Source organism: Dipteris shenzhenensis, chromosome 29 (assembly GCF_047967505.1).
Source record: "Dipteris shenzhenensis isolate YYH24624 ecotype China chromosome 29, Dip_SZ_1.0, whole genome shotgun sequence".
Lineage (NCBI taxonomy): Eukaryota > Viridiplantae > Streptophyta > Polypodiopsida > Gleicheniales > Dipteridaceae > Dipteris > Dipteris shenzhenensis.
In genome coordinates, this window is record NC_141624.1 from 5099855 (window position 1) to 5125387 (window position 25533).

Below are 25533 nucleotides of genomic sequence, written 5' to 3' on the forward strand. Positions count from 1 at the left end.
GAGTTATTTTAGCACTATTTTGGTCATAAACCAAGAAAATTGTAGTCCTTCTTTCCTAGTATTTTAGTCCTTGTTGCAATAAATATGAATGATGGTAAAAGTACAATTTATCGAGTGAAAATTCACCAAAAAAGATTACAATGTACATTTACGTCCAATAACAGGTTATGTAACAATTATCAACTTATAAAATTGAATAGAGGATCTTATATTTATAAAAACTCGACAATTGTTGAGAGCCTTAAACAAAGGATGACAAGTAGCGGCCATAACCATTCAAATAAAAATATAAAAGTTAACAATAGTGCATACTGAGAGCCTCAAATTGAACAGAAAGAGATTACATAAATGCCTTAGAGACCAAAACATTACATCTAGTGAGCCAAAAGATCATTGAGAGCCAAAAAGATTACATCCAGCCATTGCTGAGAGCCTCGTTTGAGCAAGAGGGAATTTGTACAACTCAGTTTTCTGCCAGTCTAGCTTGTTGCATTAAAATTTTTTAGGAAGCCAAAGAAGGATAAGATGGAGAGGCCAAAGACCAAGTCAAGAGCACTCTGCTCTGAAAATATTGAGGCTTTCGTCGACATCTAGGGGGAACCCATACAACACAACCATAAAGAGGCCCTTTGTGAGCATGTTATCTAAGGTGATGATATTTAGATGTGTGAGGAGTCGCATGTGGGAATGAAGGGTCTCCACTAGTGCTAGCATTTCTACTCCAAGTGAGTGCAATGCAATCACCTTATATGAGAAGGCATATATTATTGGGATCATAGAGCATCAAGGGGGGATGGTACTAGGCATGCTGAAGATGAGTGGGTGACGAGAGTTGGAGGAGGGAGCGTCAAAGTAGAGCAGGGGTGGAAAAGAGCTAGAGGAGGGGTGTGGAGCAAAGTAGCAGAGCATGGGCGGATTAGAGCAACATAGTAAAATGCCAAATGCCATGGATCTTATATATATTATAAAGTTCGAGCTACCGTGGTGGTTGAAGCTCGGGGTTCCATCCATATTAATTGCAGGCTACCGTGGTGGAATCCCCCAGACGGGCTGGTAATCATGAAGAAGATGCCATGTGGTGCCACTCCGGTGGCTGGTAATTAATTGCCAACCCAGTGGAATCTTAACCATGACAGACGTGGCTGATGAGAGCCACCACCACTGGGAAGTTATCACTCATTACCATGCTTAATCACTCATTACCATGCACTCTAGTTCTGTACTGAGCATGCGAGCCTGCTGATTAGTAAATTTTATTGCACTTGTAGTGATCATGCATGCTAAAGCGCGGTGGTGTGGGTGAGTGGTGGCATGGTGGAATTGTAGCCACGACAGACATGGCTGATGACAGCCACCACCATCGGGCAGTAATTCCCACAAAAGTAAATCATGAAGCTTAATCGCCTCTAATCCCATATTACCATAATTTACTGCACTCGTAGTAATCATGCATACAAGCCCGGTGGTGGTAACTCGAAGCTGAGTAATTGCGGGCTGGTAATTAACTTATAGCCCGGTGGATCTTAGCCACCACCACAGATGTGGCTGGGAATCTTAGATGCCACCACCTCTAATCATTCATTACCATGCAAGTCAATACTACCGCCTTGAATTATTCAAAATTCGACCCAACCACCACGGTGGCTCTCACCTTCCTTGACAGTAGTCGGGCTACAACCATTGCGGGGGCTCTCACCTTCCTTGATAGTAGTCGGGCTACAACCACCGCGGTGGCTCTCACCTTGACAATGTAGTTGGGCTACAAACCACTATTCCATTCGCTTAACCGTTTCCTCTTCTATCCCTCTCGAACATTTTGTTCTCCCTTGCAATCTCAAGCTTCCACTATTCCATTTCCTTAATGGCTTCATCTTCTATCCCTCTCGAGCATTTCTTTCTTCCTTGCACTCTTCTTGCAACTTCTATCCCCTCTTGTAATGGACCCTGCACAGTCTGGGAGCTCCTTAGACAATCTTTCCTCCCCCTCTACAGCACAGTGCGCCCTCCTCCCCTGATATTGAAATCGTGGCATATGGGAGCTCCTCTCTCGCTATTCAAAAGCCCAATTTGGATGCTCTCCAAAACTTTACCAGGAAGGTGCAAGAGGTGAACGTGAAGGAGGGGCAACCAGTCTATAAAGGTCAGAAGATTACCATCAATGAAGTGTGATTGAAATGGCTCTAGGAATTTTTGGAGGAAGTTCGCAAGCCTTTTTCGAGAAGTAGTGGAAGAGACAAGATATTCTAGACGTATACCCCAATGCTCAGATTAGTAAAGATGGTGGAGTCAAGATTTCAAGCTTGCCAACAGACGTCCAAGATGTGCTGAAGAAGACCATTCACTTCTTTCTTGATACGAGAGGAACCAGCAAGATCTGGGGTAGGTTCAAGCAACAGTAGAGCAACTGAAAGGACGTGATGTATCTTTCTCAAGGGCGATCTCCAAGAGCATGTTAACCAAGCTGAAGAATTGCGTGGATGGCAAATCCCAAATGTCATCTTAGTCCGTTGGAGTTGCAATGCACTTGATGGCATCTACCCTCAAAGGGATTTTTGAGCAATGCAAGAAGCAAATGTCTCAGAAGGTGACTTTTCTACAAGAGAAATCCAACGATGCAACAAAGGCAGCGCAACTTGAGAAAGGTCTTAGGGAAGGTGCAGAAGCCAAGGTAGAGGAGGCACAAACGAGGGCCTTGCAGGCACAAGAGCAAGCTGAGCACGCTACAAAATTGGTCAACATGGAAAGGCATAGAAGAGAAGAAGCAAAGAAGCACATGAAGGAGCTCCAAGATAGGCTCGAAGAAGTGATAAATGACGGGGACATGGCAAACAAGGAGCTAGAAAAGATGTGAAAGGACCTTGAAGATTAGAGAGCCAAAAAGGAGGGTCTTTACAAATGGCTCTGCAACATTCAGAATGCATTGAACATTGAAAAGGACCAGATGATGGACGAGCTGAAAAGGGAGAATGCAGAAACCAGAAAAAAGGTGATGTAGGAAGTGCGAGAGAGCTTAAAGGCTAGGAAGGATGGGGCAGACAATAGCCGAGTGGAGAAGACAACGAGGCAGCTCCCAAGGCTAGGAAGGATGTAAAGAGCAGCCACGGTGGAGCAAGTTCCAGCCACCATGGTGGAGCAAGTACCAGCCACTGTGGTGGAGCAAGTTCTAGCCACCGTGGTGGAGCAAGTTCCAGCCACCGTGGTGGAGCAAGTTGCAGTAGCAACGGTGAGGGTTGTTTTTTTGAAACATTGTTGGAAGTCCAAAGAGCAAGCTACAATACCCTGCAAGAAGATCAGGATAGATGTTTGCACAAGCTTATCGTGGCTTTCGACAGTTATGAAAATCAGTCCCTTGTCCTCCAAGATTTCCAAACTAGAGTGGAAGTCTTGGAAACTGCCCATGAAGATGTTTATTAGGAATTTACGAAGGTTCAACAGATGCTGAGGGATTCAGATGAAGCTGTTGTACAGAGTGAGCAAAAAGTGGAGAGATGAAGGAGAACATCCGTAGCCCTAGGAAGGAATTAAGAAGCAATTTCGTGATGTACAGAGCAAGGATGTGGTACTGATGGCAGCAATAGTTAAATCGGATGCCTATCCTGCTATGCAGCAGGGTCCGAAATGCATGGTCTGCCATACCCCCATCATAGATGATTGTTGTATCCGATGGCCTGCATGCTACCACCCTGTGCACGTTTTTTGCTTTGGAGTGTTTGTGCATACAAAATCGCTATGCAGAGAATGCCATTTGCCATTGCCCAAGTCTTGGATAGATCAAATGTGCCTGCCTGCTACAGCTATCTATGATGAGAAAGTAGATGCTGCAACTCAATTTTCCATTTGGGCAAAAGATCTTAAAGACAAGGAGCTCAAAATGAAGAAGGCCAAGACCAAACCTGACTACGAGGAAAAGGAGCCTGAAGGGAGGAACCAACCCCTTTCAGGAAAGGAGTAAGAAGGGCCAAGCCTGCAACTAGGAAGCTCAAATCAAGGACAGAGGAATCGGCATGAAGGAAAGGGCCAGGCCAAAATATGAAGGAACCAGCCCCATTCTGGAAAAGAGCAAGGTGTTGGAAAGGTCACCTCCCCATCTGTAAGCCCCCAAATGAGGAGAGCGTGGGGGAGGGAGACCTAGGGCAGAAGATGCCCAGAGAAGAAAGAGAGAGGGGGCTGCCACATGGGCAGTACCTCACAAGAGAAGAAAGCTACAAAGGATGGAACCTATGGAAGGAGCAAAAGGCGGGGATAGCAAGCCCTCGATCTGATCTGGCAGGGCGCGATGACATCAGCAGTGTACGGTGCATGACACGTGGCTAGAAAGAGGACCTGGCAGAGGCATAGATATGGCAAGATGTGCAGGCCCAGATCTGCAGCAGGAACTATGGCTATCAGTGGGCAGGAGGCAGGCCTTTTATAGGCTAGATACTTGCCTTGAATGGAGGGCTAGAAGACCCTGGAAGTTTAAGCCAAAAGCCCTGAGGGGTGTGCCCTTTTAGGGCTGGACCAGCCACAGACTGGTCGGCCAGTCTGGTCGGCCAGTTTGTAATAGGCTGGTCAGTTTTTTGCCAGCCCCCTTGGGGCCTATAAAAGGAGAGGCCCTGGGCCTCATTTCATATCCAATAGTTTAGCAGAACCAGCAGCAGACAGGAGCAGCCAGAAGACATTTTCTTGGGCCTCATCTTAGAGGTGGAGAGTAGAAGGTGTGCTGCAGATTGAGCTCTCAAGGGCTGAACCTTGGCTGTCTCTCAGGGCAGCAAGGTGTTGTGATCTAGACGGAAAGTCTATAGAAGCTCGAGGTGGAGCACGCGGACTCGAGTCTAGAGATAGCCAGCTGATAGGAGAAGGACCTTGTGGTAAGATCAGAGGACCACACCATTGGTGGGACTTTGGATCTGTCTCTCTTGTATTGTGTCCATAGTTTTGGATGGAAATATATATATTTTGGTGGTTTCTCTATCTGGTTGGTTCATTGTCTATTGATGAGTTTGCACACCTATTGTATGCACATAAGTAAAGAAGTCTGTGATTCCACACCCACACCGCACATTGTGTGAGCTCCTGGGCATTACTATAAGTCTTCTGCTATATGTACCCTCTGTTGGGTCATTTCTAACATGGTATCAGAGCCCAAGTAGGAGGCTCACAGGTGTGAGAGCCTGAAGGTAGGGACCTTGCTGAAGGACGACCCTGATTTAGAAGCTCTGGAGAATCGACTTCCATGACTGGAGGATTGTGCCCTTGCGAGAAGGAGGGTGACTCAGGTTCAGTCAGGTGCGTTCAGAGTTCTAGTTTACTGAAATTGAGTTTGGTTGGCTTTGCTGTATGGTATAAACAGCAGAGATGTCGACCTCTACAGCCCTTGCTTTCCCTTCCTCCTCCCCCAGTTTTCTCTCTTTCACTTTCCCTAATTTTGGAGAGTCTGGGAACCTGGACGGGACTAATTACCCGATCTAGAAAGTAAAGATCTGGAGTCATTTAGTGGCTCGGAAGTTGTGGAAGCTGACCACGGGAGAGGAGTCAAAGCCAGAGGACATGGTGGACAGTAAAGGGGAGGTACTCATGGCAGTAGATAGAGAGGAGCTTGAAGCTTGGGAAGAAAGAGACGCCCATGCCTTGGCAATAATCATAGGGACTACGGTGGACTCCGTTCTTCCGCATATCCAACTGGCCGAGACGTCAGTTGAGGCATGGGCCACCCTGAAAGATCTGTACGAGACAGACAATACCTCACGGATTGTGCTTCTTCAGCATCAACTCTACAATCTTGATATGGAAGAAGGAGATACTGTACATAGCCATTTGACGAAGGTCAAGGTGGTTAGGGATTGGCTGGTAGCAATTGGTCAGAAGACAGACTCATGCCATCTGGCCTTGATGGTACTGAGGAGACTGCCTCGGAGTTTCAAGAGCTTTGTTATGGCTGTGACAACAGGACTGAGGACCAAACCTCTGACGTTTGAGGAGTTGTGTCCATTACTGCTACAGGAGGAAGCTTGGGAGAAGCTCTACAGTGAGGATAAAGATGACAAGGCGATGCTGGTGAAGGATTCCACTGGCAAAGGAAAGGGCAAGCCTAACGGTGGCAAGTCCAATAAAGACGACTCTGACGACGAGGGGACTTCGAAGAGAAAGCACAAGAAGAAGTGTTTCTATTGTGATACGCCCGGACATTTTGCAAAGGACTACAGAAAGAAAAAGGCGGATCAGAAAAACAAACAGGAGTCTGACTCAGATTCAGAGGGAAAGACCAAAGCAAATGTGGTAATCAAAGAGTTGTTCCTGGTGACATCACCGAGTGTTATCGAGGTCAGATATGGTGATCTAGAAATCACAGTAAGGATGTTTGACATAGAGATGTGGGTCGACGAGGAGTTAGATGCTTTTGTGAAGGTGAAGGATAGCATGGAGCGCTTGGTACCTTCCAAGTGTGTGGCTGTTGACATTGACACGAGGGTGGATTCCATGGAAGGCCCTGGGATCTCATGGTCAGATGGATGCTGGAGTTCAGAAGGGGACAGTATAGGATTACACAAGCGCTTGGTGGGTGCCTCAATGAGAGTTTGCTTTCAAAGCGAACATTCAGGTAGTACAAGAGTCTGGTATGTATTTGATATTCTGCATTTGAGCCTTTATAGCATGCTGCTGTAGAGAGACTCTGCTCTTCATTTGTCTCAGGTGATAAGAGATTGGAAGGAATTGGCCTTCTTCGAAGGCAGAAGGGGAAGTATTGGTGCTTCTTCAAATCTCGGACGCAGATTGCTAGAAGGTGATGGACAAAGAATACTGAAGCCAGAAGAGTACCTGCTTGAGAACTCAGCGAGAGTTCATGGTCCAGGTTATCTGGAAATATTTATTGGTTGCAGACCTTGCCAAAGGAAGGACGGGTTGAAACAGACCCTTAGAGCATGGTGCCTGGAAGACTCCAGGTTGTTCACTCATTATGAGGGGGATGACTGGAAGATCGTGACGGCTGGATTGCTCGAGTTCAGAGGCAAGAATGTGACTGAAGGAGGTGGTACTAGGAGGTGCTACCAGAGATGTGTACCAGGATGGTGTGCGGAAGCGGAACCGGACCTGGTGGAGCAGGAGCCACTGGATGCAAAGCCAGGAAAAGATTTCGACACCAAAAGGTTCCAGAGGACTATGACCATGGAGAACCTGGAGCATCTTCATCGATGTGTTGGCATTGGGCTGAGATGTGTCGGTGAGAGGGGGTGTTGGAAAGGTCACCTCCCCATCTGTAAGCCCCCAAATGAGGAGAGCGTGGGGGAGGGAGACCTAGGGCAGAAGATGCCCAGAGAAGAAAGAGAGAGGGGGCTACCACATGGGCAGCACCTCACAAGAGAAGAAAGCTGCAAAGGACGGAACCTGTGGAAGGAGCATAAGGCGGGGACAATAAGCCCTAGATCTGATCTGGCAGGGCGCAATGACATCAGCAGTGTACGGCGCAAGACACGTGGCTGGGAAGAGGACCTGGCAGAGGCACAGATATGGCAGGATGTGCAGGCCCAGATCTGCAGCAGGAACTATGGCTGTCAGTGGGTAGGAGGCAAGCCTTTTATGGGCTGGATACTTGCCTTGCATGGAGGGCCAAAAGACCCTGGAAGTTTGGGCCAAAAGCCCTGGGGGGTGTGCTCTTTTAGGGTTGGACCAGCCACAGACTAGTCGGCCAGTCTATAATAGGCTCGTCGGTTTTTTGCCAGCCCCCTTGGGGCCTATAAAAGGAGAGGCCCTGGGCCTCATTTCATATTCAACAGTTCAGTAGAACCAGCAGCAGACAGGAGCAGCCAGAAGACATTTTCTTGGGCCTCATCTTGGAGGTGAAGGAGAGTAGAAGGTGTCGTGCAGACTGAGATCTCAAGGGCTGAACCTTGGCTATCTCTCAGGGCAGCAAGGTGTTGTGATCTGGATGGAAAGTCTACAGAAGCTCGAGGTGAAGCACGTAGACTTGAGTCTAGAGATAGCCAGCTGATAGGAGAAGGACCTTGTGGTAAGATCAGAGGACCACACCATTGGTGGGACTCTGGATCTGTCTCTCTTGTATTGTGTGCATAGTTTTGGACGAAAATATATATATTTTGTTGTTTTGTCTATCTGGTTGGTTCATTGTCTATTGATGAGTCTGCACACCTATTGTATGCACATAAGTAAAGAAGTCTATGATTCCACACCCACACCGCATACTGTGTGAGCTCTTGGGCATTACTATAAGTCTTCCGGTGCGTGTAGCCTCTGTTGGGTCATTTCTAACACAAGGAGGGCCGAGCCTGCAATCAGGGAGCTCAACATGGAGTCCTTGAGATGTAATCTAAAGTAAAGGAGTCTTTGAGATTGTAATCTATGTAATCTCTGTGTAATATATTGAATTGTTAATCTTCTCCAGAGTTTACTTGGGCAATGTTTTATCAACTAAGTGTCTAGATAGTGTTCTTTTATCCACGCTAGCATGGTGATAATAATGAGATGAAAGATTTTGATTTGACACGTAATGTGAGACGAAATATTTCGACTAGTGAACTATTGTACCACGAAAGATTTCGATAAGACAACTAATGTGAGATGAAAGATTTATATTAGACAACTAACATGAGACTGAAGAATGAGAAGGTTAGGCTCAACGAACTCTCTCCCTATTTAAGTACAATGTAGACACAACTAAGAGCCCATTATGAGATCTAGCCCCAAAACTCTGTACACCGATCCAAACTTTGTACATTGATCCACCTATTGCAAATCTATGGCATACCCAAAAGACTTTGAAATGCTTTTGTTCGATCTGAAAACGATGTTGGATGGCATCCTTGCAGAAACAGACCCGAAGAAGAAGGAAGAAAATAGCTACAAGGAGGATATTCTTTAGTGGTGGGTGTATTACTTGGAGTCGCACAGACGGTGATTATTAATTTCCTTGGCTATTGTTTTTTCTGCTCCTTTAAGGTACTTGTCAAGCTCATGATGTAGGTTTCTTTTGGCAGGACATGATAGAGGCTCAAAGATGTATAGAGCGCAAAGAGCAGGATGAAGAGAACTCCTAGTGAATGGAGGAGTTACTATGGCATATAAGTCGACAGAGTCAAGCAAGTAGTGTGTAATCTGAGTGTGTGAAGAAGTCTGCCATTGTGCAGCAGACTGGCCTCCAAAGTTGGGAGATGCTTGCTATAGAGAGGTTGATAAGATAGTTGGGAGTCTAGAATTTCCTTGAAAAAGCAAAATGTCGTTGTGTTTTGAAATAATAAAAATCTTGCACACATTTCTTGAACTTGTGGATATTCTCATGGTGCTTGTAATACCTGATTTTGTATTGACCTGCTTCCATATTAGTACTTAAATGTTTTAAGTAGCCCAGTGGTTGAAATATGATGGTTAGCTACACCTAGTTTAAAGGGTCCTAGGACTATGCAATAAATTGTAGGATAGCATGGTAGTAGTGTAAGGATAGCACAGTAGTAGTGCAGGATTAGTGCAGATAGTGCAAAAACAAGAAACTTTTCTCATTTTAATTAGCTGGTTGTTTGAAAATCCCCTTATATTATGCAGACCACGAACTCCTTTAATTTTCTCACAATCGTGCCGGCTTCTCCTTTGCACTTCATCCACTTTCACTTCATGGAACACTCTATGTACTACAATATTCTTAAGGCTTTGTTTACTGTATGTTGAATGCACGCCTGTGGAGAGGTTGGCTATAAGCCATGTTACAGCATCATGGGCATCATTGAGTTTTTCTTGAGGGCATGCTAATTGGTGTTTAAATAGAGCTTGCTTAATAACAGCACCGCATCCATCATGTTCACCCTTGCCATGGCTAGACCCAAAGAAATTCCACATCATGTCTAGACCGGTCAGGGATTTGAACCTTGAGACGAAGTAGAATCCATGTGCTGATTTAAATTAAGAGGCAGCACCATCTGACCACACCAATGTTGTTTTATATTTTTTGCATGGGGATTTTCCTTTTTTAGCCATTCCTAATGCAATAGAAAAGCATGCTGCACAAATAGGGTGTCATGTTCCCTATCATTTGAAATGTAGAAATGGTAAGTGTGTTGTAGTGACCTGGACTCCTGTGAGTCAGTAAGCAGATTGGCATCAGGCGTGGAAGAATTAAGCAAATGACTGTATGTGATATGCACAAGAATTGTTATGTGCTTATTGTACCAGTGAGCAGTTTGTATCTCATCTTGTTCTTGAAAAGAATAATTTTTTACAAAATCTATGACAGATACAATAGTGTCACCGGGAAAATTGACTTGAAGGCATGTCTTGAACTACTTATCTTGCCAGCTGGCTGTGAAATCGTGAAGCACATATTTTGGGATGGATTGAACCACGTGACCTACAAGCTCCCTTGGCTGGGTGCTCTTATATGACAGTAGCCATCTCTTTTTATCAGATCCTTCAAGATTGACATTTTTAAATCTCTTCCATTTTAGAGCAACGTGGTTGTCTTTTCTCATTTTATTTGGACATACATTGAATGTCTTCTTCTTTAGCTTTAAACTGCAATGCTTGCATGTGTCGTGAATGCATTCAATCTTGTGCCACTCACGATCTCCCTTTGGACAAACCACTGGCTCCCATAGAGACCTCAGGCTATAAAACCTGCCCTCCCTTGCAACACATGATGAGGATCTAGGTGGTCTATAGACTGCGCATTCATTGGGAAGGCATGGACATCGCACGGGCATTGATCCCCATGGAGCAATACTCTAGCACGACCAGATCTCAAGTCATTCATAGCTTGCCAGGCTAGGTCAAAGTCTACGTGTGTTTTGCAACAACAAACATTCTTGTGTTTGAGTTTCCTGACGTACCAGGGCTTAGAATGCTCAAAGCTCCTCTGCCCAATTGAAATGTCTGGATTTTGATTCACAAACTTGAGATACAACTCCGTCTGCTGACCCAACATGCGGGAACAACTGAACAATGTGCCCCCTTTTTGCTACTACTAAAACAATACAAAACACAGTCCAATTAAAGTATATAATGAAGCAAAATAATTTTCAACCACCGCGCTGGTTTAGGACAGTCACAATTTCAATCACTAGGTTGGTTTAGGACACGTTTAGGACAGTCACAATTTCAACCACCGGGATGGTTTAGGACACTGTCATAGTTTCAACCATTGGGATGGTTTAGCTTGACGGTCTCAACTTCATATATTAGACAATAACAAGTATATTGATTTTTATTTTTGAATTTCACCATTATAAAATAATAATATATTGCTTTTCATTTTTGAATTTCACAATTTAACAGTGGTATATGACTCGAATAGCAGGAAATTAAATTCAACGAATTTAAGTACTAAGAAACACAATAATTTCAACCATCGGGCTGGTCAATAACTAATGTCTGTTCAACCATACTGGTTGAGGACAATCATGTAACTAGTGATTGAGCTGAAGCAGCTAAGGTTGCATGATGTTCCAACCACAGGGTTTAGTAAAATAACAATGTATTGCGAAATATATTGATGTTAATTTTTGCTCAACCATGCCACCGGGCTGGACAACAACTAATGTCTATTCAACCACGCTGGTTCAGGACAATCACATCAATGGCGATTGAGCTGAACCAGCCTACAGTGAGCCTACAGTTGCATGATGTTCCAACCATTGGGTTGGTTTAGGACAATTACATTTAGTCCAAGCCTAGTTTAAGAAAAGAAACAAGTAAACTATCCCAAAGCTCAGTCACAAACAACCACCGGGTTGGTTTAGGCACCACTGACCTGCGTTGTATCTAGCATGTGTATGATGTGCTCCTCAAACACCTTGTGTCCTGTTCACTTCTTACAAATGTCTTTTCTTTTTGGAGAAACTCTCGTATTTTCATGCCAAAACGTCGTCATTCTAGCAATGACTTTCACACTTAGGCTGTCTCTCCTTTTCTTGCGTTCTGTTGAAGCCCATAGACTTCTTGGATCAGGATGATCGTGCATTGCTTCTACTCTACATTCAACTGCTGGAGCCACATTGGTCCTTCTGATTGACAAGATCTTCGACATTGTGCATCCAAGCCGTTTCTCCTTTGTTTCAGAGGACACCAACATAGCTAATGTTGCCCTCTTTGTAGCTAGTTGATCTGTAGGCTTAAGCTTGTGAAGACTCGAGATTGGTAATCACCTGAATGGCCTGATTTTGTTTCCTTGAATGCTCCCACCAATCATGACATCACAGCTCGGGTTCTTCGCTTCGATGGAAATGATCGAATGCGTGCATCTGCAACCACTTCTTGCTACTGCTTTGCAAGGAGTCTTCTTTGTTCTCACTTGTTTCTCTCTTCACAGATGTTGCAAAAGTGTCTTCTGTTGCCAATTCGATACCATGCCAGCACTTTCCTCGACCTGCACTCTATTCCTTGTGCCTTGACTTGGTTTTCGGCTTCCTTGTCTCGCAGCCTCTTTCTGCTTCTCTTGCAAGCCATGGCGAGCTACATGTTGCCACTGACGCCATGGCCACGATCAGAGTCCAGAATACACCTAGAGAAGCTAGCTGGTGAGGCAAGAAAAGAATAGAAGACAACTTACCCAAAAGAAGACAATGGCAAACCAAAGTCTGTGCAAGGTCACGTCCAGGGGCGTGCAGGTTGCAGGGCGTTCACAGTGCGGGGGTAGGTTTCAGGTACTTAATCTTCCAATCTTTAATGGGCGGGAGGTGTGAAATTTGCAAGATTAACGAAATTTCAGCCGTCGATTTTTCTCCCTCTGACGATACACATCAGCAGAATCGGATATCCCAAACAAGTGCAATGTGGCCTAAAATGCTTCAAAACACAAATAGGCCAAAGGGCATGCTATCGGGTTTGATGCTGTGTATGCAATGACCTTTGGCATGCTTATGAGCCATATAGCAAGCAAGTGCATGGAAAAAGAAACAATTCAAAATTGTAAATAGTGTTTGATTTATTACAAGATCTTTGCACATGCACAAATTGCACTTTTCCAACTTCTTTCATTTTATGGTGAATCTAGATACCAATACCAATAACTATCAATGTTTTAAGACCACCATGCACTAGTCCCAATAGTTTGGATTCTAAATTTTTGATCTGTTTTGGTTTTCAACAAATCAAAAGAAAATTATAGAGCATGTTGTCAAATGGTTATGCATCACTTTAGCACAACATTGGAGGCCCATTAACCCATGCATAATGATCTCATTTAGGTGTGTCCTTGGGTTGAGGAGAAGCTTACATAGTGTAGTTTAGAATGATTACTTGATTGCATGTATGTATAGAATAAATTTTTGACGTTTTTGAATAAATTGCTATATCCTATAGTCTTCATGATGCATGCTTCACATGCAACATAGCACTTGTAATGCTTTAACGGTCTTATTCCAAATCCTTATCCCATAATCTTTTGCTCTCATGTTTAAGTTTGGAATGTGTACTACAACTTGAAGACAAAGTTTGCCGAATTCCGTTTAGCAATGCATAAGTTATGGGTCATGCAAGATACCCATATACAGAAAAGTCCCTGAACCTCACCAAAAATGTCTACACCCAAGCAAACAATGACACCTTAACTATTAGTCGGCCATTTTGAATGCTATAATGGGAGTTAGACCTAGCTGTATCCTGACTTAGGAGGTGGATTTAATCATAAAGCTATATACGTGGCTCCACCTGTCTAGTAGATCGTTGCCTGGCAAAGCAAGAGTCGTGTACTCTGTGGGTACTTCTAGGCCACGCAGTGCAAGAGTCATGTACTGACCACTGGGTACTTTTTGGTCACCATCTCGAGAGCCTGGAAGTAGTAGCTAATTGATGACCAACAATGATTGCGCCTTGCAAACTCCACTCTGGAATAATTGTGCACCACGATTGACACCATGATACACATATACTCGACTAACGCAACTCTACATGCTGGTATGTCAACTTGTGAATAGCATTATTGCATCTTTTGTCTTGATATACGAACATACACAATGCTCTAAAACTACATGATACTACGGAGTTGTGTTTAGGTCATGCTCACAAGCGTCTGTACCTACTTGACAATTGTAAAGAAAGGACATGTAATAAGCTTATGAGGATAAGCTTATAAATAAACAGAAAGTTGATATTTGTATCAAGGTTGTGGGTTTGTGGGGTTGTGTGTAAGTGTGTGTGTGGATGTGTTTGTTTGTAAAGTATAAAAAATATGTGTGTGTGTGTGTGTGCACACGCGTGCGAACATTTCAAGACAAACATAATCCATTTTAATCCTTTCAAGATGATAGGCCACAATACAAACTTTAGAAGAAGGTTCTCTACATAGATATATATTAAAGAATTTATAGATATATATACTTTGTATACATACACGTATAAAATCCCAAAATGCGCCAATGTCTATGTCTGACCTCTTTTACTTACCCCTTATATTTTTAACTAATTGTTAACCCGCATTTTCCGAGGTGGCTTTTTTCGCCTACTATGACTACACCTAATATTGCCGCGGGTCATTTGTTGACCTTTGTAGCTTAAGTCTACCCTCTAGTAATTTTTCTTCCCCTCGCATATTTTGCCATCTAACGAACTCTTACACGACCTCACCCCCTTGCATAATGCCTACCCCTTTCTTGTTTTAACGCTCTTCTCCTCTCGTTTTACCCTACCCTATCTACTCGGCTCCTTGCAAATGGTAAACCTGCTCCCTCGGCTACGCTTCATGTGTCTCCCCTCCTACTCCTTGCCTCATGTGCCTCATGTATCTCTTCTCCTACTCCTTGCCTTAGTCGAGTCCTTCTGAGCCGACTGGCTCTCTCTTTCTGTGTACAAGAGCTCGGCTCTCTTTCATGGTAGTCTCTAACTCTGAAATCACGTACCCCTTGCCTCTTACGTTGCATAAGCGACCTCCTACAACCTGCTTTTTGGACGTGTAATAGTACCCCCCTTCGTTTCTTCAGTTTGTTTTCTGCATAGGTGCCTCCTTGCACAGTCTTATTGCGCTCGCTTGTAATGCTTGCTCACGGAATGCTTGTAATGCTCGCTTGTAAAGGTTGTAATGCACAGTCTGCATACTCACGTACTCACAAATTCACGTAAACTCCCTATTTTTTTCATCGTAACTCCTCCCTCTTGTATTGCTTCCCCGCTCCTACAGGTTATGCTTTTTTTGTTCACGTACTTTGCTTGATAGACCTTCTCTTTAATGTCTCCAACTTTTGCCCGTTATTCTGCTGGCTATCATAGCTTCAATGCACCCATTCATCGTTTCTTGCTTGTCTAACTTCTACAACCTTATTGCCTTTTGACGTATGATTTTATTCCATTGGCGCTGGATGTTTGTTATTTTTCTGTTGCTCTAAGTATAATTGCATGAATTCACTTATGATGCCTTTGTTCAATCCTCTCGGCTCAGTTTATGACAGACATAGCTTCAGTGTTTTTCCCAGCCGGACATTGCCACCGTAAGCTTGAATTTTGTCTGTTGGCGTAAGGAACCTTGAGTGTGCTTACCTAGCTAGATCGTTTGTAGCTCCCAGACATGACTTGACACCTTCATTTTCTCCTCTTCAAGTTTGACTCGGTCTCTACTCATTGTGATGGAGGCTTATTGGTTCCGGTTCTACTCGCCTTGCTTTTGTGCATCTTAAAAATTGGCCATCGCTTATGTACTAGTCACCGTCGACTATACTTTCGTCGTTGCCATTGACCCCTCACTCCCCTTTCTCATTGTAAAGCTCAGTCCCCTTTCTCATTGTAAAGCAAAAGGTCTGCACCTTTTGCTCCTAGTTGTTACCCATTCCGATGATCTTATATAGTTCTGGGTCTTTGCATTAGTTACCCGTGTTGTAGTACACAAGCTGCTTAACTTGCACTTGCTTCCCCGCCTCAGCCTGGGCGATGCTTTCCTTGGCTGGCACTTCGTTTAGTGGATGACCATTTTTGTTTTAGTGCTTGCAGCTTCTCATTATTGCAGTAGTATATATATATATATATATATATGTATATATGTATATATAGCTTATTAGCCCTTTACTTAGTGTCTTTTCATGATGACTTTCTTTTCGGTATTCATGTTGTTGTAAATTCTTAATGTGGTATGCTTAGTCTTCTTAGAATTTATACATTCCTTTTATATATGTATATACAAGTCCTTTTTTCATTAGTATTTAGTATGTGACTACGTTAGTTGCGCTTGAGTTAATTGTTTAATTCCACTAACATTTAATTATTTCCATTATATATTGGAGATTCATTCTTTCCCTTTATTAAATTTAATGTTCATCTTCAGATTTTGCACTTATCCAAGAACATTTTTTGTTTAAGGCTTCTAATTATATATACATAACAACAAAGCTGCTATTTTTTTTACACAATACACACGTATATGGCCCACAAGTGTGGTCTAAAAAAATACTTATATATCTCTATACTTCTTATAGATATTTATCAAGTTACGTATGAATAATTAAATTGGTTCTTTGCTTGATGATCTTCTCTAGCTTAAAATCACTCTGTGTAATATTCTAATAGCTCGATAACATACTCTTTTAATAAAAGATCTCGTGTTCTATTATACATGCTTATTGGTTCTATTTTCTATTCTTTTACACTCCATTATTTTCTAGAATCCAAAATGATGCTACTCTTATTTCTTAGACTCGTTAAACTTGGGTTTTAATTTTGCTGGTTAAGTGCTAGTGTGAGGATTATCCCCCATTAGTTTTGTAGAGTGCCCCATGATTAACCTCCTTGTGGTTTCTCTTTGTAGTTATAGCTTTCATTTTTTTATCTCTCTACTTTAATTTTTAAAATTCTCCTTAATTAACTTTCATGGGAGTGGATTACCCCCATTTTTAAATCCAATTAATTTGTTTGGACCCCAATTACCACTCAAAGATGAGGATAACCCCCTTTTGTAACTATGGGGACCAAGCTTGCAATGTGCTTGGCCCTTGCTCATTGCCTAGAAAGTTGTGAATAAAATTTTTTGGCAATACACCAAGCTAGTCATCTATGAACTCGAAGAGAAATAAAAAGAATGGCTAGGTGTTCAGGTTTAGATTTTTGTTTGATCACATCCTTGGGATGTCAAGTGGCTCCTGTCCTCAATGTAACTATCTTAGTGTGTGTGATCTTGGCATAGTGTCAACTTTGGGCCTCCTTTGGGCCTCAGAGTAGCAGGAACAATTATCGAAGTAATAACTTGATGATCTTAACATATTGGTTGTCGACGATGAAGATGTGATTTGCTACTTCATATGACTCGAGCATCTCTTCCATGATAGCTGCATCCCACGCTTCTGCCCATGGAAGTTTTGCAAACAAGGTGAAGTCGGTTGCACTTGTGAACCACCTGCATTTTTTGGTTTTTATCTATTGGAGTGAGGAGTTGAGACTTGTGATGTAGACTTTCTGCATCAAACTTGATGTTGCTCTAGTTCAAAAGAGGAGGAAGCTATGGCTTAGTAGACAAAAATGAAGACGTGGCATCAACGAAAGTTGGCTGGAAAAGATAGGAGCTCTGAGGTCTTAAAAGTCTTGAGAATGCACTAGCAAATGAAGTGCAATAGAATATGAACTTTTACCTTATCTCGCATTCCACAATGGCTTGTCAAAATAGGTTTGCTATTAGAGTTAATTATGCACGTGATGCCTCGTTCCTAGTGAATTGCATGTCTTCTGTATGATGACTCCTAATTATGGCTTGACTTAGAAGATTTTGTCAACATGTCCATTTTCCTGTGCATGTTGAATCTAATGATTAAAATAAAATAACTTGCTACTTATTAGAGCTTCACATAGGTCCCATTGAAGAGCCAGTATATTACTAGGCCTTGTAAATTTGCTAGCTACGCTGTGTTAGGGTAAAGGACAGTGTGCCTACCCACTTGTACAGGGCCTACATATACTCATATATATATGAGAGGAATAAGCTGGAGTAGCTTTTGCTCCACCACTAATGGTGTCTTCTTATCCCTTTGTGCGTGCTCTCCTCTCCCTCAACTGGTATCATAGTAGTGAACTACAATGTCTAAGAAGTGAATTTTGGAGATGCGGTGACTGTGGAGCTTCTTCAATCGAGGCATTTTCTTGCTAGAGTGTTACAACAAATCTTGGTAGCTCAAGTTGGTTTGCAATCCCTATGTGCAATCGATGTGTGTATGGCTGATAATCGGCCTGTATGAAGGATGCCTGTGTATTTAGAATCAACACACATCTATGATGCATAATCACCAAGCCCTATGAATCCAACTCTAGCTTTTGTCCTACAGAGCTATGTAAAGCTGCATTCGATTGCTCTGTCACGTATTGCTAATTACTCTCTATTGCAACAACAACCACTTTTAGTGTGAAATGCAAAGCTAAGTCTCTGTGTTCACAGTGACTAGAATATTGGCATACAGCTCCTGTTCGTGATGAGAAATTGCTAATACAATATCTGATGCTGCGAAATTGCTAGAACTTGTGCACTTGTGCTAGCAATAATAGATGACAAACTCTAAGGTTCCTTATGCATGTTTATAGAACAGTTGAAAGGTGCAAATTTCAGCAGATGTTGATGAGAAGAACTTGTAGGCCTGATTCATGCACAAGATTGTTTACTGGCTGTTGATTTAACAAGCAACAAAATTGGCATATACCTGTGGTAGATTGGTCAAGAGTTTTGGCCGCTTGACTATGGATATCGATGCATTATGGATTTGCATTGATGGATGCCACACTGGTGTTTATGGATAGTTGAGCTGGGCTCCTACTACCATTGGTTGAGTAGGCATTGCTCATTTGGCTCAGTGCATTGCTTACTTGGATTGCCAGGCATTGGCAAGTTACTGGGCTGCATATATTCTTGTTTATGTCTCTATATGGCTGAGTGCTTGTGAGCCTTGGATCAGCCAATTTATTTGGAAACCTGATTGGTCTAGATAGCACTATAATTTTTGGTCATTTGAGTTTTCTATTGCATTGTACTACTCTTTGGTTGCGAATTATTGTGCCACAAATATGGCATCTATTGCTTGTAGTTCCCTCTTTGATATTGAGAGTTTGGATGGATCGAACTTTTAGTATTGGAAATAGTAGATTTATGATGTGTTAGTGCAGAAGAGGCAACATAAGGCCATTCAATGCAAAGGTGTCAACCCTAATAGCATTAAACAGAGTGATTGGGATGACATGGATGAGCAAGCATGCTCTATCATTCAATCATCACTCTCGAAGTCAGTCTACTTGTAGGTACAGGATGGTGTATAGAGTGTAGACTGCCATGCATATGAGTTCTATACTCGTATATGCTGGATGTATGACCATGATAGTGTTATGTTATAGCATGATGGGTTGGAATGCCCTGATGGGCTGAAATACATCCTTGATATGCACTCCAGAGGCAGATTAATTGGTAGAAACAGGTCATGTTCAAGGGGGAATTCCAAGAGCAACTCTAGCTCTTGGACTTGTGTTAGATGTTTCTATTGTAGAAAGTATGGCCACATGAAAAAGTACTGCTGGAAATGGCTGAGAAAATGCAAGAAGAAGAGCAAGGTTAAGAATGATAGGAAGAAGGAGAAGAAGCATGTTGAGCTTCAAGGCGCGGATGCCAGGGTTTCCACTGACAGTAGCAGTGATGAAGGCATTTTTTGTCTATGTATAACACCTCCTTCTTGGCCACTGATGTACCCATTCTCAGTGATTGGATGTTAGATCCATGTGCTTTATGTCATATGACCCCTCATAGGTCATGGTTCAGTGCATATCAGAAATGCATTACGGAGAGCAGTTTGATGGTCATTGATCATTCTATGGATGTCTATGGTTATGGGGATATCCACCTTGTTATGCCTAGTGGCTCTATTCTTGTTTTGCAGAGGGTTAGACATATACCAAGATTTGCTATGAGCAAGATCAATACTGGACAGTTGGTTGAGGTAGGTTATCATGTCTCTCTAGGTGATCATACATGGAAGATTACTAGAGGCAATTTGGTTATGGCTAGGGGATCACAGGTTGGATTCTCTTATGCATTGCATGTATCAAGTGTCTAGGATCAGATGCTTATGATTAGTAAGTAGCTTTATGGTATGCCTGACTTGGACATATGTTTGATGCAAGTATGGAAGCCCTTACAACATTGAGATACATTCCTGTTATGGATGTCTCTCAGATTTTATCTCGGGGGGGTCACTCATCATATGTAACTCTATCACGTGAGTTCAACAAAGGGATATTTTTTATTTCTAAAATTTACAGAAATAAATATACATAAGGGACTATTTTAAATAGTTTTGGAAAAAAATTACAGATTTGTATAGAAAAGGGGTACATTTTATTAATGAAAAATTTTACAGATAAGGGATTTTAAATATAGGCCTTGAACGCACGTGATATAGAGGGTTTGTACATAGTGACCCCCCCGAGGATTTTATGTCATGATTGTCATGATGGTTAGCAGTCAGGATCCTCTTTTGTGAGGAAGACAATCAGTGAGATGTATGTTGAGCCATTGCACTTGGTTCATAGTGCAGTTTGTGGGCCTATGCCTACATGCTCACTAGGTGGTGCCTCTTACTTTGTGACATATATTGATGCTACTACAAAGTACATATGGGTATATCCGATTCCATCAGAATCATGACGTATATGATACATTTTAGCGTTTCTTGGGTAATGCAGAAAATCAGTCAAGAAAGAAGCTATTGAGCTTGATGAGTGATGGTGATGTAGAGTTTACCTCTCTTAGATTTCAGCATCTATGTGATACACTTGGTATCAGGAGGGTGCTAACCACTCCTCATCTTTCTGCTCATGATGCCTTGGCAGAAGGCATAAATCGGATTCTATTGGACATGATTGGTAGCATGCTACGATATGCAGGTCTTACCAAATGCTATTGGGATGAGGCATGTAAGATAGCTGCATACTTGCTTAATAGGTCACCCAGGAGATCTCTGGATGGTAGGGTTCCATTTGACTTCCTGACAGGAAGGGCACCATGTTATGAGCATTTACATGTGTTTGGCTACGAGGCTTATGCTCATGGTTCCCGATCAAGGAGGTGCATATTCCTTGGATATAGTGAGTCTAGTAGGGACTACACGTTGGGATTCTTTAGCTCGAGAGCTGATACGCAGCCATGATGTCTATTTCAGAGAGGATACTATGTTTAGACAGCCCAAGACTATGGATAGCAGGAGAGTGGTGTTCTAGGAGAGTGTTAGTGCACTGATACATCCGAATTCTTTGTAGGCCCATATCCCTTGGAGTAGGAGATTTTTCCCACGGTGAACATGTTATACAGTTGGGACAGCCACGGTTGCTTCCTAATTTTGGTCAGAGACAGTTAGATGTCTCGAGTATTCCATAGGTTTATACTCCTATGGAGATTGTTGATGGATCTTCTATGGACAGTTATAGTTTGCTCCCAAGATGCAGAGTGCCTCTTACAGATGAGGATGAGGCTATGCATGGTTAGTAGGATACCTGGAATAGGGATGCCTGGTATGATCCATTGGCCAGTTATGCCAGGATAGATGTGGTTTTTGCAATTATTGACTTGGGTCATATTGTGCATGGGCAAGAATCATTCATATGTTTGATTTGTAAGTGCCTCCATGGCCAGAAGCAATCCCCTCAAGCTTGGCTTCATAGGTTTGATACTGTTATGAGAGCTCAGGATGTGATGCGTAGTGAGATAGGTTATGGTCTCAATATTTAGAAGGTTGCTATCCTTCTGAGGTTACTTGCCATATGGTCCTTTATGGATAGGGATGCTTTGTAGTGGGAGTTGCATGGTCTTGATGATGTTTGTTTTCAGATACTTTGTCATTTCAGTATGGAGAGGAGGAAGTTACTGAGTATTTCATTACCTATACTGGCTCCATACTTGAAACACAGCAGGTTTGACGATCACAGATCAATTGAGTAGTAGGTTATGGTTGATATGGTAGCCATAGTACTTCATGCATCCATGACTGGGTTGGGACTTGGTTCTCACATGTTTGCCATTGGGGCTACACTTCCGATTCTTGCTTCCATTGTAGTGGGAGTTGGTAGCATGATTATGACAGATTTTGGCAGTAGGGAAGCAGTTGTGGGACATCAGGTCCTTATGCTTCTAGGAGCAGCATGCAGGTGATGTAGGTTGGGTAGACTAGTAGAGGTCTACTGTAGGGCATGTGATTATGCCACGGTTCTAACGTGTGGTCAGTGGTGACCTCCAATCGGCCATTTTGGGCCAACTGGGTCGGTCTCCCAATTGGGTCTAACTGATTATGACTGGTGGCTATATAAGAGCAAGCCCGTGAAGCCCATATTCATCACTGGGTATAGCAACCTTGATTCCTTAGCATCGAGCCTCCGTCCTCTACTGTTTCCAGCACGCCATCAAAGCTTCTCACATAGGATCGCACGGTTGGGAGTTAGCGCCATCTATTGTATCAGTTTTATAGTAATCAAATTTTTTATTCTCCATACTATCTGCTTTTCTCTCTTGCATACGAGATCCTATTATCTGTTGAGCATAGACGTTGTATTGTTTTCTTACATGGTATCAGAGCTTGGGCTCTAGCAAGAAGATTTGGTAGTGTGTTTCTGTTTGTGAGCAGATTATGAGAGATGGCCCAGCCCGCAAGACTGCGAATCCCACTGTTCAGCAAAAGTGGAAAGTTGGATGGCACTAACTATCCACTCTAGATGTTCAAGATGAAGACCATCCTAAGCGCATACGAGCTTTGGGATACTACTACTGGGGTGGATGTGAAGCAGGTTGCGAGACTGAGTCCAGCCAATGCAAGACAACAGATAGTACCAACTGCAGATCAAATTCTCGTGTGGACAAGAAGAAATGCAGATGTGCCGTGTTCTATTGTCTGCAGTGTAAGTGATTCTGTCATGGCGTTAATTCAACCTCAATTCAACATGTCACCACAGTGGAGGAGGCATGGACAGTCTTGAAAAATTAGTACGAGACCACGAATCAGATGCGGATTCAAAATCTGGAGACTCAACTCGCGAACCAGAAACTGTCTGAGTCTGAAACGGCAGAGAAGTTCATCACCAGGGTGAAGAATCTGCACAATCAGATGACTGCAATTGGCATCACCATCACCATCACCAACGAGAATCTAGCACGAAGGTGTATATGGATTCTCCCACCAAAGTACGACGGTTTTGTTATGGCGCTGAATACGTAGAACAAAAATCCACCCCTCAACTTGAGGATTTCAGCGCAATGCTTCTGGAGGAGGAGATGCATCAAAAGATGAGGACTAGAGAAGATTCGGCCTTCTCGGTTGGATCAAAGAAAGGTAAGGGTAAGGAATCTGGTAACCCATCTTCTTTTGATGATAAAAATATAAAGAAGAAGATCAAGTGCTTCTATTGCAACAAGGCAGGGCACAAGCAGAATGAGTGCTAGAAGAAGATTGCAGATGAGAAGAACAGAGTAAAGAAAGAGTCCATCAATAGCACGTAGGCAGTACCAGTAGAGCTATTCGTAGCAATTGAGGAGATTTGCACGGAGGCAGTTCATGTACCTACAGATGAACCTTGGATTATTGACAGTGGTACATCATGCCACATGACCAGTCGGAAGGATTGGTATACCTCTCTACACCTGGTAGGGAATGACATCCTGGTAGCAGTCAGCAATGATGCAAAATGTCCAGCAAAAGGAAAATGTACGATTCCTCTCAAGTCAGATGGAGTTGTAAAATAGTTGTCCGATGTTCTTTATGTGCCAGATATCAAGAGGAAGTTGTTGTCCGTTTTTGCGATCACGGATCGGGACCTCAAAGTTCAATTCGATAAGAATGGTGCACAGATTTTGGATCTTCAAGGGAAGGTCATTGGTAAAGGTACACGGTGCAACAACACTCGGGGGGGTCACTCATCATATGTAACCCTATCACGTGAGTTCAACATAAGGATATTTTTTATTTCTAAAATTTACAGAAATAAATATACATAAGGGACTATTTAAAATAGTTTTGGAAAAAAATTACAGATTTGTATAGAAAAGGGGTACATTTTATTAATGAAAAAATTTACAGATAAGGGATTTTAAATATAGGCCTTGAACGCACGTGATATAGAGGGTTTATACATAGTGACCCCCCCGAGCAACAACATCTACGAACTCTCAGCTTTCAGTGCTCGAGCCAATGTGAGCAACACTAAGTTGTGGCATGAGAGGATTGGTCATCTAAACCTTAGTTCTTTAAAGGAGATGCATAAAAGTGGAATGGTTGTAGACCTACCAAAAATTATAGATTTGCCCGATGTATGTGAAGCTTGCATGATGGGCAAGCAGCATTGGCAGCCCTTTCCTAAAGAGGCCAGTAGGATAAAGGTTCCTCTAGAGCTCATTCACATGGACCTCTACGGAAAGATGGAGACGGAAGCTTTGGGTGGTTCCTACTACTTCATGATGCTGATCGACGACTACAGTAGAAGGATATGGATATACTTCCTGAAGACTAAAGATGAGGCTTTTAGTAAGTTCAAAGAATGGCATGTAATGGTCGAGAAAGAAACGGGGAGGAAGGTGAAGTTGAGATCAAATAGAGGTGGTGAGTTCACATCAAGTGAATTCAAAAGTTACTGCAAAAGTCACGGGATCAAGAGGCAGAAACCCCCGCCACATATTTCACAGCAAAATGGAGTAGCAGAGTGCAAGATGCGAGTCATCTGTGAAATGGGTAGGAGCATGATGAAAGGGAAAGATTTGCCAAAGTCTTTCTGGCCTGAAGCATGTAACATGATAGTTTACATTCTGAATCATAGCTACATCAAGGTTGTGAATGGGATGACTCCACTGCAAGCCTTTTCTAGTAAGAAACCTTCACCTGCAGACTTCAGAGTTTTTGGATGTGACTATTTTGTGCATGTCCCTAATGCTAACAGGAGAAAATGGGAACCAAAGAGTTGGTGTATTTTCTTGGGCTATAGTGAAGATGCGAAGGGTTACCGTCTCTACAAAATAGGGTAAACTAAAGAAGGCACTTTTCGGACTAAAATAGGCCCCACGAGCGTGGTACCAGTGGATTGATGACTACTTTTTGCACAATTTTAGAAGGAGCCCATCTGATGCAAATTTGTATATCTACAGAGAAGGAGGCAGGTGTATGATCGTGGTCCTTTAGGTGGACAACCTTGTCATAATAGGGAACCATGAAGAAAAGATCTCGCAGACAAAGCAGTTGCTAGGAAGAGAGTTTGAAATGACAGACCTCGGACTGATGCATTTTTGTTTAGGGATTGAAGTTTGGCAAGAGCCAAAACAGATCTTCATCTCATAGCTGAAGTATGCTGGAGAGATACTGAAGGCATTTGCCATGGCTGAGTGCAAGACAGTTGGCACCCCTATGGAGGTTAACGTGAAGCTCTCAAACAAGGATTCATCACCACTGGTGGATGAAGCAAAGTACAGAAGGCTTGTGGGCAATTTGATTTACTTGTGCAACACGCGGGCGGACATCAGCTTTGCGACTGGTGTACTAAGCAAGTTTTCCAATAAGCCCCGAGAGAACCATTGGAAGGAAGGGATGCGGGTGCTGAAATACATTAAAGACACACTTGATTATGGCATTACCTATACCA